General features: G+C 43.5%; 1 protein-coding gene and 1 long non-coding RNA gene across 4 annotated transcripts in view; one reads left to right on the top strand and one right to left on the bottom strand.

Moving 5' to 3' along the window:
- Positions 1 to 2,267, top strand: part of LOC109320159 — a 16,113-nt gene extending 13,846 nt beyond the window's left edge. Inside the window, exon 3 of the long non-coding RNA XR_002103736.1 lies at positions 2,258 to 2,267. This is a non-coding gene — a long non-coding RNA (uncharacterized LOC109320159). The remainder of the gene's footprint in view (positions 1 to 2,257) is intronic.
- The window catches only part of PHACTR2 (phosphatase and actin regulator 2), a 237,490-nt gene that overhangs the window by 155,441 nt on the left and 65,642 nt on the right, over positions 1 to 16,407 (bottom strand). The window lies entirely within an intron of this gene.

The raw sequence follows: 16,407 nt of genomic DNA on the forward strand, positions 1-16,407 counted from the left end.
GGTTAATTCTTTTTGATAGTTATGGGATGCAGCAAATAGTTTTGCTACTATAATAGTAAATAAAAGTCCATATAAAGTTGAGCCACTAACTGGGCAACATACCAGGAGGCAGACATTCCTTTCATGACTCTCAAGCACATTCCCTCACTTTCCCAATTTTTTTTCAAGCAAAACACAAAACACGAGTCTCAGATTTTCCCACAAAGTGCATTGTAAATACAGAACTGACCTTGATTTTGTACATGGTGATAAAGCCTAATGCCTGTAAATTTATGAATTTGACTGACAGTTATTAAGTACATTATACAAAGGTCATGTTGATACCCTATGCTTTGTTTAATCTTCCTCTGATTTCATGACCTATTGCTGGAGGCATGCCAGAGTGTCTCTGAATGTTTTATGACTTATTTGTTTGGCTAAGAAATACGTACTGTATTTCCCATCCATCTTATCATGACTTGCTGAAGATAAATCAGGTTGCAATGTTGAGCTTATTAAAAAAGTATAATAAGGATTGTAACATGTTACAGGGCAAATGTTTACCCCACACTTGAGCAGGTGTCAAAAAGACACTTCTGGCCAAGACACAAAACAGAGATAAAGGAGACCTGGATTTTGTTTTCAGCTGTGCTGTAGACTTGGCAGATGACTGTGGAGAAGTCACATAACTCCTCTAAGAGTTTTCTTATCTGCAAAACAGGGATGATCTTCACCCCATCAAATCGGTGTGGACCAAGTTAATTCATGTTTGTCAAACTGTTTAGAACCTAAAATGGGAGACATTATATTGAAGCATAAAATATTAATTGAGAGGAGAGAAAAACAGATACTAAAAAGTTCACTTCCTCTGGGTATTAATCAGGGAAGGCCCTAGCATAGACTATGAGGCAAAGCCAATCCACAGAGTTTTACTTGGCCTTCTTCATGTTACAGAGCTAATAGATTATAGGTGTCAGCATATAATGTTTTGACCCCATTCAGATCAGGATGGAGCATGCTGAACTTGATGAAGCATTTCAATCAATCTGTAGTTTCCACAGGTCAAGCCTCCACCTTGTGTAAATCCTTGTGTGGATATAGTTTATGCTAAGCCAATACAAGCCAGTTGTAATCAGATCTGAAATAAATTGGTGCACCTCTTCTGCTTAGGCCAACCCTGGCCAAACAGATCTATCCTTGTGACACACATGATCAGTTCTGTTGGATACTTGAGCCTCCAAACCTCATTCTGGGTAGAGTGGGATATAAATCTAATAAATAAATAGCAGTTCCAGAAGGTGGACCTTTAATACCATTAATCTATGTCCATGGAATGGAAAGGGCAGGAAGGAGGAAACACTCAGAAAGAAATCCATTTCCTTGTCCATTAGAAAAAAAGACCCACTTTCAGTCATTTATTAAGTTATTTATTTGAAACAGACAGCCTGTGTGAGGTTTGGCATTTGCTCATCAGTCGAAGTAATGTACCTTACAGAAGCTTAGAAGCAGTTCAAAACCCATTTTCTCCATCAAATCTGCTGAGTTAATACAAGGCAGCTGGGTCCAGTTTCATTTCTGAGAGGCTTTTTTTTTTGTTTGCACAGGTTTTATGCTGTAAAATGAATTTAGTAATTAACTACTAGGCTTTGAGCAGAACACTTCACAAAGACGAAAGAGAGAAATTCACACCACTGATGGGGTTATTTTAGTTTTGTCTATGCAAACTTAATAAGGCAGCTGCACATTGGTTTGTATAGTGAACCTCATCTTTCTGGCTGTAAAGGCACACATTTCAGTTTTAACTCCTTGTGTGTCACATGGCCACAGACATCCAAGTTAATGCCTTCTTAAAACCAGGGCTGATTTACAATGGTGAAACAAAACCTACAGAATATGTGCACTACACATGGCTGTTTATTTAGACTGAGCCTGTAAAATTTATGGTGCATATCAGGATAAATATAGCCACTGACATGGATGAAAGAAAGCTGGAACTGGGGATGCTGCTGGTACAGAGAGAAATGGTACATAACATGTCATTTCCTATGTAAGAATACTCTGTGCATCTCTCACTGTGACTGGCTGCTAAAGTAAAGATAAAACTTAAGTTGGCCAAATTAACTCCTGGAATGACTGCATAATGGGTGTCCAAAGATACATTGGAACTACTTAAAGTAGTAATGGTGACGAGCAAGTACCAGTAAAGGTTACAGTATGTTTATACTGCACACTGAAACAATTATATTCAAGCTCTAAATAAATAGCTTGTTACCCAAAGCAGTGTAGCCCTGTGCAAGCTTGTTTACCCTGAGCTCTGTGCAAGCTTATTTACCTTGCCAAGTAGCTGCATCTCTATTACCATTCTTTCAGCAGGATGAATTACCCTGCATGAAAGTCCATGACACTTTGTCTAGACTGCTTTCTGTACCGACAGTTACTCTAAACAAGCCAGATTTGGCTTCTCTATATGGCAAAGAAGGGTGCAATATAGACAAACCCATAAGCTCCAAGTGCAGCATGTCTCTGGTCTGAGACATTTTTGGCAAGCTGGGGGCTAGTTCGCTGCCTGGTGTGAGATGAAGGAGTGACCTCAAGTGATGACACCTTTTCTTCACCCAAACTCTACCTACAACTAAGTATCAAAATAGATTCCAACACACAACCATTTCCCAGACAAATAATTCCTCATCTATAGAAAAGACCAAACAAAAAAAATTCCATAGAAGTCATATATATTTTATAGACCTATGAACTGAAGGGGAAAAAAAAAAAAAAAAAAAAAAAAATTGGCGTTCCTAAACACAGTTTTTCAAAATAAAAACCCATGGAATGGAGCATGAATGATAAGAATGTCCAAACCTTTCCTTCTGGAGAGTTACAGTCTTTACTTAAAGTTATACATCAGTATTGACCTGAGTTCTTGTAGTAGAATGAAGAATATTCTTTTTCTGGTCAAAGTAGAGGCCAATGTTTTGAAAATCAAAGTTTCAGTTTATTTTCTCTCCATATATGCTGAAGATTATTAGTGTCTACACATGTACAATCTAACTCCTCTAGGAAACATTCAAAGTCTGAAGGCTGCACACTGCACAGTACCATGTGTGCATTTCAGTTTGTCTGATTTGTTCACTCTTGTCAGTTTTGAATGGCTTTATGCTCTTCCCCTGATTTGCTAGTCATGGATACTAGGATACATGGATACCTTTGTATCTCTAGAGCTGAATTTATTGTTGGTGATCATGGTCAAGGATGATCACTCTCATGGGTCAAGTAAATGGTTGTAAATGTGTCAGTTGATAGCCAAGAAGGCCGATCCTAGAGCTGCAGACTCTGGCAAATGTCACAGGGGGTGGTTAAAGGGAGGGTCAGACCACAGATTTCTCAGTCTTGTTTCCTTTCCTTCCATTTTCGTTGTTTTTCTGCCTCCAGGGCAAGACTGTTTCCCTCAAAGTAAGATGTACCTTCTCTTGCAAGGTGTCAATATGTAACTCTGTCCCAGGCTAGTTCTTCCCAATTTGTGGTGTTAATGCCACACTTCTTAATGTTTACCTTGGGAGTGTCCTTAAAGCATTTCCTCTGGCCCCTGCTTGTCCTTTGCCCTTGGCTGAGTTGGGAGTATAGCAGTTGTTTGGGTAAATGTGCATCAGGCATGCACACATAGTGCCTTGTTCACCACAGCTGATGTTGAATAATCAATGCTTCCACAGTGATGGTGTTAGCACTGGTGAGGACACTAGCACGTGTGTGACATTCTTCCCACTTTATGCCAAGGGTCTTCCAGAGGTAGTGCTGGTGATGGTGTCCACATTTTTCAGGTGAACTCTGTAGGTCACATAAGCTTCACCACCACAGAGAAAAGTTGGGATTACCACAGCCTTATATAGTAGGAGCTTTGTTTGAGTCCTGATGTTGTGATCATTGAACACACAATGATTCAGTCTTCCAAAGACAGAGCTGGCACATCAGATCCTATGCTGGATCTCCTTGATGTTGGCCTTCTTTGAGAGATGGCTGCTGAGGTCTGCAGTGTTTAACATTCTCCAGCTCCTGTCCATCAGTGAGGATCTTTGCAGGGGGAAGTTGATTGGGCTGGAGCAGGCTGGTTAAGCACCTTTGTTTTTCCAATGTTAAGGATCAGTCTCAGGCACTGGTTAGGTTGAGAGAAGGAGTTAAGGGCTGTTTGTAGGTCCTCCTCCATGTGTACAATAACAGCACAATCGTTGATGTACTGAAGTTCCAGAATCGAGGCTGAAGTAAGTCTGGTTTTGACACAGAGGCAGGAGAGATTGAAAAGGTTCCCATTCATCCTGTCTTTGATGCTGATGCTATGTGGCAAACGGTCATGGATGATCATCTTGATAACCACAAGAAAGATGGAAAACGAAATTGGTCCAATCACAGCCCTGCTTGACACCAGTTTGAAAGGCAAAGGACTCCATAGTGGAGCCACTGCATAGAATGGAGGCAGTCATCTGGTCATGAAGTAGTCTTAGGATGATGGAAAATTTCCCTGGGCAGCCAAACTTTGATAAGATCTTCCATAGAGCCTCATGGTTAACAGAGTCAAAGGCTTTGGTCAAATCAATAAAGGCCATATACAGTTCCTGGTGTTGTTGTTAGCTTTTTTACTGGATCTGCTGGGCCATAGAAATCATGATCATGGTGCGCTTCAGTGGTCCAAAGCTGCACTGACATTCAGACAAGACTTCCACAGCAAGAGGGAGCTAGAATTCAAGTGAGGATTTTCCCAGAGATAGAGAGTAGGGTAATACCTCAGTAGCTTCCACAGACAGATGTATCTCCCTTTTTTAAAGTGGTGACAATACTGACATTCCTTAGAGGTCAGTGGGAATTTCCTCAGTGTTCCAGATTTTGAGAAATGGTGTGTGGAGCTTCTTGGTCGTAGTTTGCCCACCAGCTTTGAAGACCTCAGCTTGTATGTCATCAGGGCCAGACGCTTTGTTGTTCTTCATCTGTTTATTGCCTAGTGGACTTCTTCAGGGGTTGCTGGATTAGCAAATGCTTCCCTTACTGAATGATACAGGATGGTTTTGATGGTTTCAACAGTCACCATGAACTCTTGTCTCAGGAGCTTTCGGTAGTGCTCCTTCCAGTGGTTTTTGATAGATTCATTGTCTTTGAGGAATGTACTGCTGTCTTCAGATCTAAGTGGGGTGATTCTCCAAGAGCTCAGTCCATACCCAGCCTTGATTGCATTGAAGAAGCTCTGCATGTCATGATTGTCAAGAAATTGATGGATTTCTTTACCTTCTCTTCCCACCATTTGTTTTTGATTTCTTAAATTTTCCCTCAGAGTTTCAGCTATAAGCCATCAAAAAGTTTCCTGCTTCTGATTGGACATAGGATGGTTTTGCCAGTCACAGGCCACATCTACATGAGCAGCAGTACTGCTACTGCATAGTTCTTTTCAGACAGTACTGTGTAGCAGCAACTATCTACTGCACAATAGCTTGTTATTACTGTGCAATAGCATCATGTCAACGTTAATGCCCACCAGCACTACTGCACAGTAGCGTCTTGTGCACCCACAGAAAGCCTTTCCTTTCCAATAGAGGAAGGCTTTGATCTCAGTGTTGTTTTCATTAAACCAGTCCAAGTGGCATCGGGTGATAAGTCAGCTGATTCTGTGCGAGCCTCATAGATGGTTTCCTTTAGAGCTTTCCAATCTTCCTCAACACAAGTGTTATCTTTTTCAATCCTATCGTTTGCAAGTTTCTTGTTGTGTTATATTTGAAGGGCTTTGCGGTATCTAGGGGTCTGAAGGCATTTGATGTCTTTGGACTGTTTTCAGACTGATTTGGGTTGTTTTTGATGTTTCAATGCTACCCTAATAGGTATGATTGATCTCACTGAGCGATGATCAGTTCAGCAGTCATCAGCTCTTCTCAGATGTGCAATATGAATGTTTTTTAGATCACACGCTCTTATGATAAACCCCAACATTTGATGCCAAGGAAGAACAGAAGGAACAGTTTTATGCTGACCTTGATGAAATCTACACTATCATCCCAAAACAGGATAGGATCATCTTCCTTGGCTATTTCAATGCAAACCATGTAAAGGGAACAGATGCCATTGTTTTGAGCACGGGGGTTGCCATGTTGTTTTGTACCTGTCACATTGTTTGAAAATAGTATTAGTAATGACAAGGCTATGCTCTGCATATTTACTGGGTATGAGGATGCCATTAGAATTCGCCTTGACTACTCCTTCCTTCCCACTGGTGCTCCTCTACGTTAAAAGTCCCAGCTAAATCTTGCACTGAAATCTCCAAGGAGAACGATCCCATCCTCTATCAGGATGATTTCATCAAGGTCAGTATAAAACTGTTCTTTCTGTTCTTCCTTGGCATCAAGTGTTGGGGCTTATGCACTGATGATAGTAGCACTGACGAATTGCTGGTCAGTTGAAGGTGGAGTTATGAGATGTTCGTTAATACCAACAGGGAATTCAGTCATTCTATAAACAAAGCTATGTTGAAAAAATATGGGTGTGGTAAAGGCCAGAAATACTGGAATTATGGTTGCCTTGCCCATTATTATAGTTTCTAGGTACATGACCACATACTATTCTGTCTACGGGGTGTTATAATGCAATGTACTTTACATTATGTGCAAAAAATGTCAACTGGCATTGTAATTTGTAGATTTTATGAGCCTGTATGTTACAATGTGCTGCTTTGTGGCATGTAATGAATTATGACAGGTCACGGTGCCACAATTAGAGCAACTGAACCTGAACCTCAAAGATCCTGAGCACCTTCATTTCCAAACTCCTCTTAAGGAGTTGTAAGCACCCATATCTATAAAGGAGTTTTAGCTAAACTGTAACAGCAACCTTAAAATGAATCGGATCTTCCATCTTTCTCGAGGAACGGAGAAAATAGGTATGTAGGAGGTCAACCATATAATAGTCTTTTATTTCTATTGTGTCTTATTTATAACAAACTGCATGCAAATGCTATATTTTTTATCTATTAGTTTACCTATCAGGCCTCAACACTTCCCTCCCATTTCCTTTGATATGAAGCAACTTCATACTGTATATAATATCCTGTCAGACTTTCTATTGTGCTCAAAGTCTTTCTACAATTTGTAACAAGACAAAAATAATAAGGTTTAGGATAGGGGGTCAGCAACATTTTTGGGCAGAATGCCAAAAACACCTGTAAGTTTGACTTTTAAGATGATGGCGTGCCAGGGGCATATGGTGAGGGAGTCCATGAGGGGCCCAATCATTGTTGTGGCAGCACAGCCCTGGCCTCTTTCCTGCTATCTACCCCAAGATGCATATGCCAGGCAAAATGCCTTCCTATGCCATGCTTTCGCACCTGTGCCAGGGGTTGCCTATCCCTGGTTTAAGATTTGCTCACTTTCTGGTGAATTATTTTAACATAGTATTGTCACAAAGGGCATCACGAGAGTCAAATACCCAGTTACCTAGGAGATTTCATGGCTTCCCTCCAATATAATATTCTAGAGCTTCAGGGTCACTAACATATTTATCTTTGGTAACTATGAGAAGCAGAAAGGTAATACTATTCCCATTCTATAGATGGGAAACTGATGGACAGAGAGATAAACTGAATACCAGTATTCCAAATATGGCCACACCAGTGTCAAATAGAGGGGAACAATCACTTCCCTTGACCTACTGCCAACAATCCTACCAATGGAGCCTAGTATGTTGTTAGCCTTCTTGGCAGCAAGGGTGCACTGCTGGCTCATATTCAGCTTATTGTCCACTGTAACCCCCAGGTCCTTTTCTGCAGAGCTGCTACCCAGTCAATCAGCCCCCAGCCCGTACTTGTGCATGGGATTGTTCCATCCTAAATGCAGGACTTTGCACTTGTCCTTGTTGAACCTCATGAGATCCCTTTTGGCCCAATCCTCCAATTTGTCTAAGTCATTCTGAATCCTAGCCCTACCCTCCAACGTATCTACTACTCTTCCCAGCTTGGTGTCATCTGCGAACTTGCTGAGGGTGCACTCTATGCCATCTTTCAAGTCATTGATGAAGATACTGAATAAAAACTGTCCCAGGACCATCCCCTGGGGTACTCCGCTTAATACCAGCTGCCAACTAGACATTGAGCCATTGATTACTCCTCTCTAAGCTTGATGCTTCAGCCAGTTTTCTATCCACCTTACAGTCCATTCATCCAGCCCACACTTCCATAGCTTGCTTGAAAGAAAGTTTAGCAAGGTATCAAAAGCCTTGCTAAAAATCAAGGTCTCCCTGCATCCACAGAGCCAGTCACCTTGTCATAGAAGCCAATCAGGTTGGTCAGGCATGACTTGCCTTTGGTGAATCCATGCTGACTGTTCCTAATCACCTTTTTTTCATCCAAGTGTTTAGAAATGGATGGAAAGCAGCAGTCCTGGACTTCAGGAGGGCAGATTTCAATGAGGTAAGGAGACTAGTTGGGGAGGCACTGAGGTCCTGGAAGGGAGGGGAGTTGGGAGTCCAAGATGAGTGGTCGTTCCTTAAGGAGACAATCCTCCAAGCCCAAAGGGTTACAATCCCCACACGGATCAAAGGGGGCAAGAGTGCTCAAAAGCCCCCATGGCATACCAAAAGCATCCATGAACATCTCAAAGCCAAAAAGGAGGCACATACCCCATGGAAGGGAGGGGCCGTCACCAAGGAGGATTATACCTCCTTGGCTCAAAATTGTAGGGGGGCTGTTAGGAAGGCTAAGGCAGAGATAGAACTGGGACTAGCAACCCAGATCAAAGATAACAAGAAGTCCTTTTTTAAATACATAGGGGGTAAAAAGAAGGTACCAAGTAATGTGGGGCCTCTGCAGGACATGCTTGGTAATCTGGTGGCAGCACCAGATGACAAAACTAATCTCTTGAACAGATTCTTTGCTTCCATTTTTCTGAGCAGGGACAGGGACAGCCCCCACACTGGGATTCCGGACAGACCCAAGGGAGGCACAGCCAGGCCTAGGGTCAGTGAGGACCTAGTCAGGGAACTTCTGGAGGGACTAGACATGTTCAAATCAGCAGGGCCTGATAATCTCTACCCCAGAGTGCTGAGAGAATTGACAGAGGTCATTCCAGGACCCTGGCACAGCTCTACAAGTATTCATGGTGCTCTGATGAGGTGCCAGATGACTGAAAAAGGGCCGTGGTCCCCATTTTCAAAAAAGGGAGGAAGGAGGACCCAGGAAACTATAGGCCCGTTAGTCTTACCTCAGTCCTGGGGAAGCTCCTTGAGAAAATTATCCAGGAGCACATCTGCAAGGGGCCAGCAGGGAAGATTATGCTTAGGGGCAATCAACATGGGTTCATTAGAGGCAGGTCCTGTCAGACCAACCTGGTTGCCTTCTATGACCAGGTCACAAAAGCCTTGGATGCAGGTGTCATGGTAGATGTAGTCTTTTTGGACTTTAGGAAGGCCTTTGACACTGTCTCTTACCCTACCCTCATTAAAAAAATTAGGCGACTGTGGTGTCCATGCCCACAGTCAGATGGGCCAGAAATTGGCAGGAGGGCCACACTCAGAGAGTGGTAGCGGACGGGTAATTTTTGACCTGGAGAGATGTCGGCAGTGGGGTTCCCCAAGGCTCTGTCCTATGGCCCGCACTGTTCAATATCTTCATCGACAATCTGGCCGGGGGGTGAAAAGCACCTTGTTCAAGTTTGCAGATGACATTAAGATGTGGGGAGAAGTGAGCACGCTAGAAGAGAGGGACAGGCTACAACTAGAACTGGACAGGTTAGAGAGGTGGGCAGATGAGAATAGGATGGGTTTCAATACAGACATGTACAAGGTGTTGCACCTGGGGAGGAAGAACCAGCAGCATACCAACAGGCTAGGGAACTCCCTTCTTGTCAGCACAGAGGCAGAAAAGGATCTTGGAGTCATTATGGATTCCAAAATGAACATGGGCCACCAATGTGGGGACGCAGTCAGGAAGGCTAAATGCACCTTGTCATGCATCCACAGATGCATCACAAACAGGTCCAAGGAGGTGATCCTCCCCCTCCATGCAACATTGGCCAGGCTGCAGTTGGAGTACTGCATCCAGTTCTGGATGCTGCACTTTAGGAGGGATGTGGACAGCATTGAGAGGGTCCAGAGGAGGGCCACTCATGATCAGGGGGCAGCAGGGCAGGCCCTACGAGGAGAGGCTATGGGACCTGAATCTGTTTAGCCTCCACAAAAGAAGGCTGAGAGGGGATCTGGTGGCCGCCTATAAACTGGCCAAGGGGGACCAGACGACAGTGGGAGAACCCCTGGTAGCACTAGGGGGAAGAGGGACAACAAGAAACAATGGCCATAAGTTAACTGAGAGTAGATTCAGGTTAGAGATCAGGAGGCGCTACTTCATAGTCAGGGCGGCTAGGAGCTGGAACCAACTTCCAAGGGAAGGTGCTTGCTTCTACCCTGGGGGTCTTCAAAAGGAGGCTAGACAGCCACCTAGCTGCGGTCATTTGACACCAGCATCCTTTCCTGTCCATGGCAGGGGGTCGGATTTGATGATCTGCTTAGGTCCCTTCCAACCCTACCAACTATGAAACTATGGATTCCTTGAGGATCTGCTCCATGATTTTTCCAGGGACTGAGGTGAGGCTCACTGATCTGTATTTCCCTGGATCTTCCTTCTTCCCTTTCTTAAGTACGGGTACTATGGTTGTGAATCCTGATAGGAAATGGGTACCCAAGTCATGGCCCTCTCCTGGACTGAAGACGCATTTCTTACTGTTTCCTAGTGGATAGTTAGCATATTTACTTTTCTGTTCCCTATGTTAAGCACCTAATTCTTCCTTGCATTGTGTAGGGAGCCAGGTGCATAACTTAAAAGCTGTACATTCCCTCACCCAGAAATCAGTCTTTGTGACACTCTGTATTGTAACAACTAGGTCCACTTTGTGGCTTTAAACCAGGGGTTGGCAAAATGCAGCCCGGGGGCCAGATGCGGCCTGCCAGGCCATTCTATCTGGCCCATGGGGCCCCTAAAAAATTCAGAAAATTAGTATTTATCTGCCTTGGGCTGCCTGTCACGTGGCCCTCAATGGCTTGCCAAAACTCAGTAAGCGGCCCTCTGCTCAAAATAATTGCTCGCCCCTGCTTTAAACTGAAGTGACTTCCCTGTGTACACATAACCAAATCCAAGCCAAATCCAAGACTGTTACTTTTAGACCACCCATTCAACATAGAAAGCTTTCAACAGTAGTCATGAGAGACATGGTAGAGAAAAACCCAAATCTAAATTCACATCTGATTTGGTGATCTGTACCATACTCTTGTATTTTTTTAACCAACATTTCCCTATCTGTTTATGGGTGACTGGTTCAATTTGTGACTTCAAGGCTGTCCTAAATTACAGTTTTATTTAAAAAGTTCCTAAATTGGAGTGGTTTCTGTTATGCACTGTATATTGTTAGAAATGGTGCTGTGCTACAGTAATTGAGAAAAAAAAACTTACAAAAGCACCATGCTATTAAAACAGTAGAAAGTGTGGGAATTTGAGTTTGCAAGGCATTCTGCAAACCTTTGTATAGTTTTGCTAAGTTTGTGTCTTTAAGTTCCTTGGGTCTTGCTTCATGCGTCACTTGAAATGAATTTCCAAATTGAAACAAAATGTATCAAACTGTCAGATTTTGCTTGGTTCAGGCTTAAAATAAACAAAAGCAAAAATCTGTAAGTAACCATTATGCAGACAGAGCAGTCACATCTATGTAAAACAACTGAGGTATCATTAGCACCCTTATGAAGGCACCACCAGTTGTCAAACCAGCTCCAAAAATTGGTATATTAAACAGTAGGGGTATGCAATGTGGGCCCTATTTGATTTGGATTCAGATTCAGCCCGAATCAGGGACAGTGATTCAATTAATTGATTCTGATCACCATCCCTGATTAAGTGCCAATTCAGAGAATCAGCAATTTGGACAGACACAGCTTTAAATGTTTTTTTCTACATACCTTGAGGTACCAGCGCAGCTCTTGAACACTGCAATGGTGGGGTGGATGGAACATCCCACAGGATCATGGGGGGACCCTGCATGCCTGACAGCAAACCCAGAAGTGAGCTGGAAGTACTTCCAGTCCACTTCTGGGTCTCCCAGGAAGTGTGCTGGGGGGGCCCCCCTGTGCCCCCCACTAGCTTGGCGATTGGCCACGGGTGGACCCCAAACCCGGAAGGCACCAGCTGCCAACCCAGGGGGACTTGGGGGGGACGGGGGGGCCAGCACACTTTCCAGCGGACCTGGAAATGGATTGAAAGTACTTCTGGGTCTGCTGCTGAGTACGCCAGGGAGCCCCCCGAACTTCTGTGGGACACTCCATGCGCCCCAGCATTGCAGCATTTCCCAGCTGACAAATACCTAGAGGTATGTGGAAAATACATTTAAAACTGTGTCTATGTCTGAATCACTGAATCTTTCTGAATCAATTCAGAGGGTTCCAATTTGATTCAGCGAGATTAAAGCATCCTTTGATTTGATTCGGATTTGGAGAGTTGGCCACTGAATCAGGCTGAATCAAATCAGGGACTGAAGCTTTGCACGGCCCTATTAAACAGCCAAGTTCAGTGAATAAGCACTGCTTAGTAGGCAAATCAATGGAAGGATTTACTGTCACTCCCTAGATTGCATCTCTGTATACATTCCAGCTACAATGTCAAGCTGACATCTAAACTGAGAAATATGGCTATTGTTTGACTTCACAAACTCTGGGGCCAAGGCCTGCCCACTGTTAAAGTAAATGGAGATAAAACATTTAACTAGCTCTGGCTTACCATCAGACACACTTGGAACTACTCATCTCAAAAAAGGAACACAAGCCAATGTAACACACATGAACTGCAGCTGCCATGGAGTGCATCTTGATGGAACAGAATTGAAAACATGTTGTTTAACTACACGTATACTCCCTCTCCCCTTTCAAATCCAGTGGAATGCATGTTATGTCAGCAAAGCTCCCACATTGACAAAATAGCTAAAAAATGTGTTTGCCAATCTTACTACATAGTAGGATCCAACATACAGGAGCAATGAGTTAGCTCTGCTAAGAGAAGGCTTTATTTTATTACAACAGAAAAGAAAGAATTTTGAGTTCTGAAGCACTTTGCTGGAAACTCCTTAATACTTGGATATCTGACTCCCATTCCTGAGTAATCTGTCTGCTTTAAACTTGTATGATATTATTTTCCCCTGATGGTATTCAACAGTCATCTGGCATTTTCCAAACTGAAATATATTCTAAGCCATTCCGTTTTCCCTATCCCAACAAAGTCCATCTACTGATGAGATCAAAATACTATTTAGTCATAAACTAGAATGAAATATAGTCTAAACCGGTTATTTTCAGGAAGCAAAATATTTGAGTAAGTCTTCTTTCTAACAGGATCTCTGTAGTTAGAAAGAGGCAGATTTGTCAGTTTTAAAGTTAGAATGAACTGCTGTGATCATCTAGTCTGATCACCAGGGATCTAGTCTGTGATCTTCTAGTCTGATCACCTGATTTTCTCTGATTTAAAAAAAATCCCCAATTTTTGGTTTAAAAAAAATAACCCCAAATCCACATTTTCCCATGATTTAAATGAAACACCACTAGTGCCTGTGAACACACACAGACACAGACACATGCACACAGACACACACACATACTAGTGGTGTTTCATTTAAATCATGGGAAAATGTGGATTTGGGGTTACTTTTTTTAAACCAAAAATTCGGGATTTTTTTTTTTAAATCGGAGAAAACCGGGATCCCTGATGATCACCTGCATAAGAGAACATAGAACTTATTTCCTCATTCAAGTCTACTAGCTGTGGTTGAACCACAACTTTGATTCAGAAGATTATGTCTTGATTTAGAAAAACAATTATATGGATGGGAAATCCATCACAGCCCTCATGCAGTTGTTCTTACATTTCTTATAAGACTCTTTTTAGATAAGAAATATAGATTGAACAACTTGAGCCTCTAGGCCAGATATATTGTCTTTCTGCTGCCATAATTTTTATGGCAGCAAAAAGAGAAAGCAAATAGCTGTCTATACAATTTATTGTGCCATAAATGCCCAAATTTGTCACCTTGCCCAATGGTGGTAATAGTTTCTGCCATTTTATTGTGACAGGTGTCTGTTAGCTTTATGGAGGGAGACTGTGGGCAGCCCAGAGCTGCTCATGGTCTCCAGCCACCCTGGACAGGTGTTCCTGCGGTTTGAGGGGTGTAATCCTGTGTGGCCTGAGTATTCCCATGAAGGATTGGACCTTCCAAGTCCTTGGAATGTCTGTCTGGCTTTCTCCCTTACAGAGACATGTCCAGGGAAACTTCAGAAGTACCTCTGCAAACAGGAAACATAGGACAACAAGCAACATGTGTTTTGCACAATGAAGTGGACCAGCTGTGTCAGGACTCATCCCAGCACAGCTGATCCACTTCATGTGGTGATGTCTGTTTATTCCTAAAGCACTTATTCCACAGCTTGTAATCATTCTTGTGATTCTCCCCTGAATCCTCTCATTTTTCCCCATATTCTTTTTGAAGTTTACATAGCAGAACCGGACCTAATATTTCAATATATGTCAGTAATCCAAATATACCTTCCTGTGCCTATTCCATATTTCCCATATACACAGCCAAAAGCATATTGGCCCTTTTAGCCATTAGACTCATGTTCAGTTTATAATCTACTGTGTTCCCAGGTACTTTTCAGCATTCCTGTATCCCATGAGTCTCTCATTCTGTAAGTATGCCCTCACATTGCATACATATTCTCACATTCATGCTGAAAGACATTTCCTTTTCTTACACCAAGATTATTAAATAATCCATCTTGCTATACATCTCTGATTTGTCCTCTTCATTTTTCACCATTCCACCAGTCTGTGTGTCCTCTACAAAGTTAACTGTGATGATTTTATGTTTTCTTGTCAATCACTGATTAAAACATTACACAATCAGTGGCCACGAACCAAACCCTAGGGCCCCCTGACTTGAAACACACCTCTTTGATGATGATTCTCATACCCAATTCCATTCTGAAAGCCATCCTTTAGTTAATCCATTTAATGCCAAATGACTTACAGGAGTCTATTACATCCACTATTACACTTAACAACCAGACTTGTAAGCTCATCAAAAAGAAATACCAAGCAAACTTGATGTCTGTTATCCTTTTCCTTAAATCCATACTGATTGACTACTATGTTACCTTCCATTAATTCTTTCATTAATTGATTCCTGTATCAACTGTCCCAATATTTTTCCTGGATAAGTAAGGGGCCAGTGCACACCTCTAAACCCCCTGCACCACTGCAGAGCTGTGCTCGGAGCCGGGCGCAGGGTGGCAGCGGCAGTGTAGTGGGCACCGTGTGGCACAGGATGGTGGTGGGGATGGCTGTGTGCTGCCTGGCCGCTGCCGCCCTGTGCCCAGCTGCACAGCTATGGGCACGTCTCCATGGTGGCGTGGGGAGGTTCTGTACGCAGCAGTTGCCTCTACACAAATGCTCGTAGTATGGGAAACAAGCAAGAGGAACTTACCCAACTGCTAGCTGACACTAACCCAGACATAGTGGGAATCACTACAGGAGGGATAGGGCAGGGAGGAAAGGTGGGGGCATGGTGCTCTACATTAAGGAGGAATACACATCCTCGTCAATTAGCAAAGAATCAGAGGAGGGTCACTCTGAAGTGCTCTGGGTTAGAATACAAGACAGTCACGGGAAAAGGGACTTAATGGTGGGGGTCTGCTACAGACCTCCCAACCAAGGGGAAGAGCTGGACCAGGAATTCTTAAGTCAGCTTACGGAAGTAGTTAGGTCAAAGGATGTGGTCATCATGGGGGACCTGAACTTTCCAGGCATCTGCTGGGAAGAGCAGTCAGCCAGGTCTGACCACTCACGTAGGTTCCTAGCCAGAATGCAAGACCTCAGTCTAACCCAGGAGGTGCGCAGCCTCACCAGGAGAGACGCCTTGTTGGAACTGGTGCTGGCCACAGGTGACAACCTGGTGAGGGGACTGTGGGTGCTCAACTACTTGGGCGACAGCGATCATCGCCTGCTGGAATTCACCATCCAGCGCAAGGTGGCAAAGGCCTGCAGCAAGGCAGTAGCCCTAGATTTCAGGAGGGTGGACTTCAATGAGCTAAGGAGAATAGTAGGGGAAGCACTGAGGTCCCAGAGGGGTGGGGAGCCAGGTGTCCAAGAAGAGTGTTCGCTCCTTAAGGAGATGATCCTCCAAGCCCAAAGGGAGGTAATCCCAACACAGATCAAAGGGGGCAGGAGGACACAAAAGCCCCCATGGCTCACCAAAAACATCCGGGAATGTCTCCTAGCTAAAAGGGAGGCGCACGCCCAATGGAAGGGAGGGGCCATCACTAGGGAGGATTATACTGTGGTTGCTCAGGGATGCAGGGGGGCAGTCAGGAAGGCCAAGGTGGAGA

The sequence above is a fragment of the Crocodylus porosus genome, unplaced genomic scaffold (assembly GCF_001723895.1).
Source record: "Crocodylus porosus isolate Cpor-Errol unplaced genomic scaffold, CroPor_comp1, whole genome shotgun sequence".
NCBI lineage: Eukaryota > Metazoa > Chordata > Crocodylia > Crocodylidae > Crocodylus > Crocodylus porosus.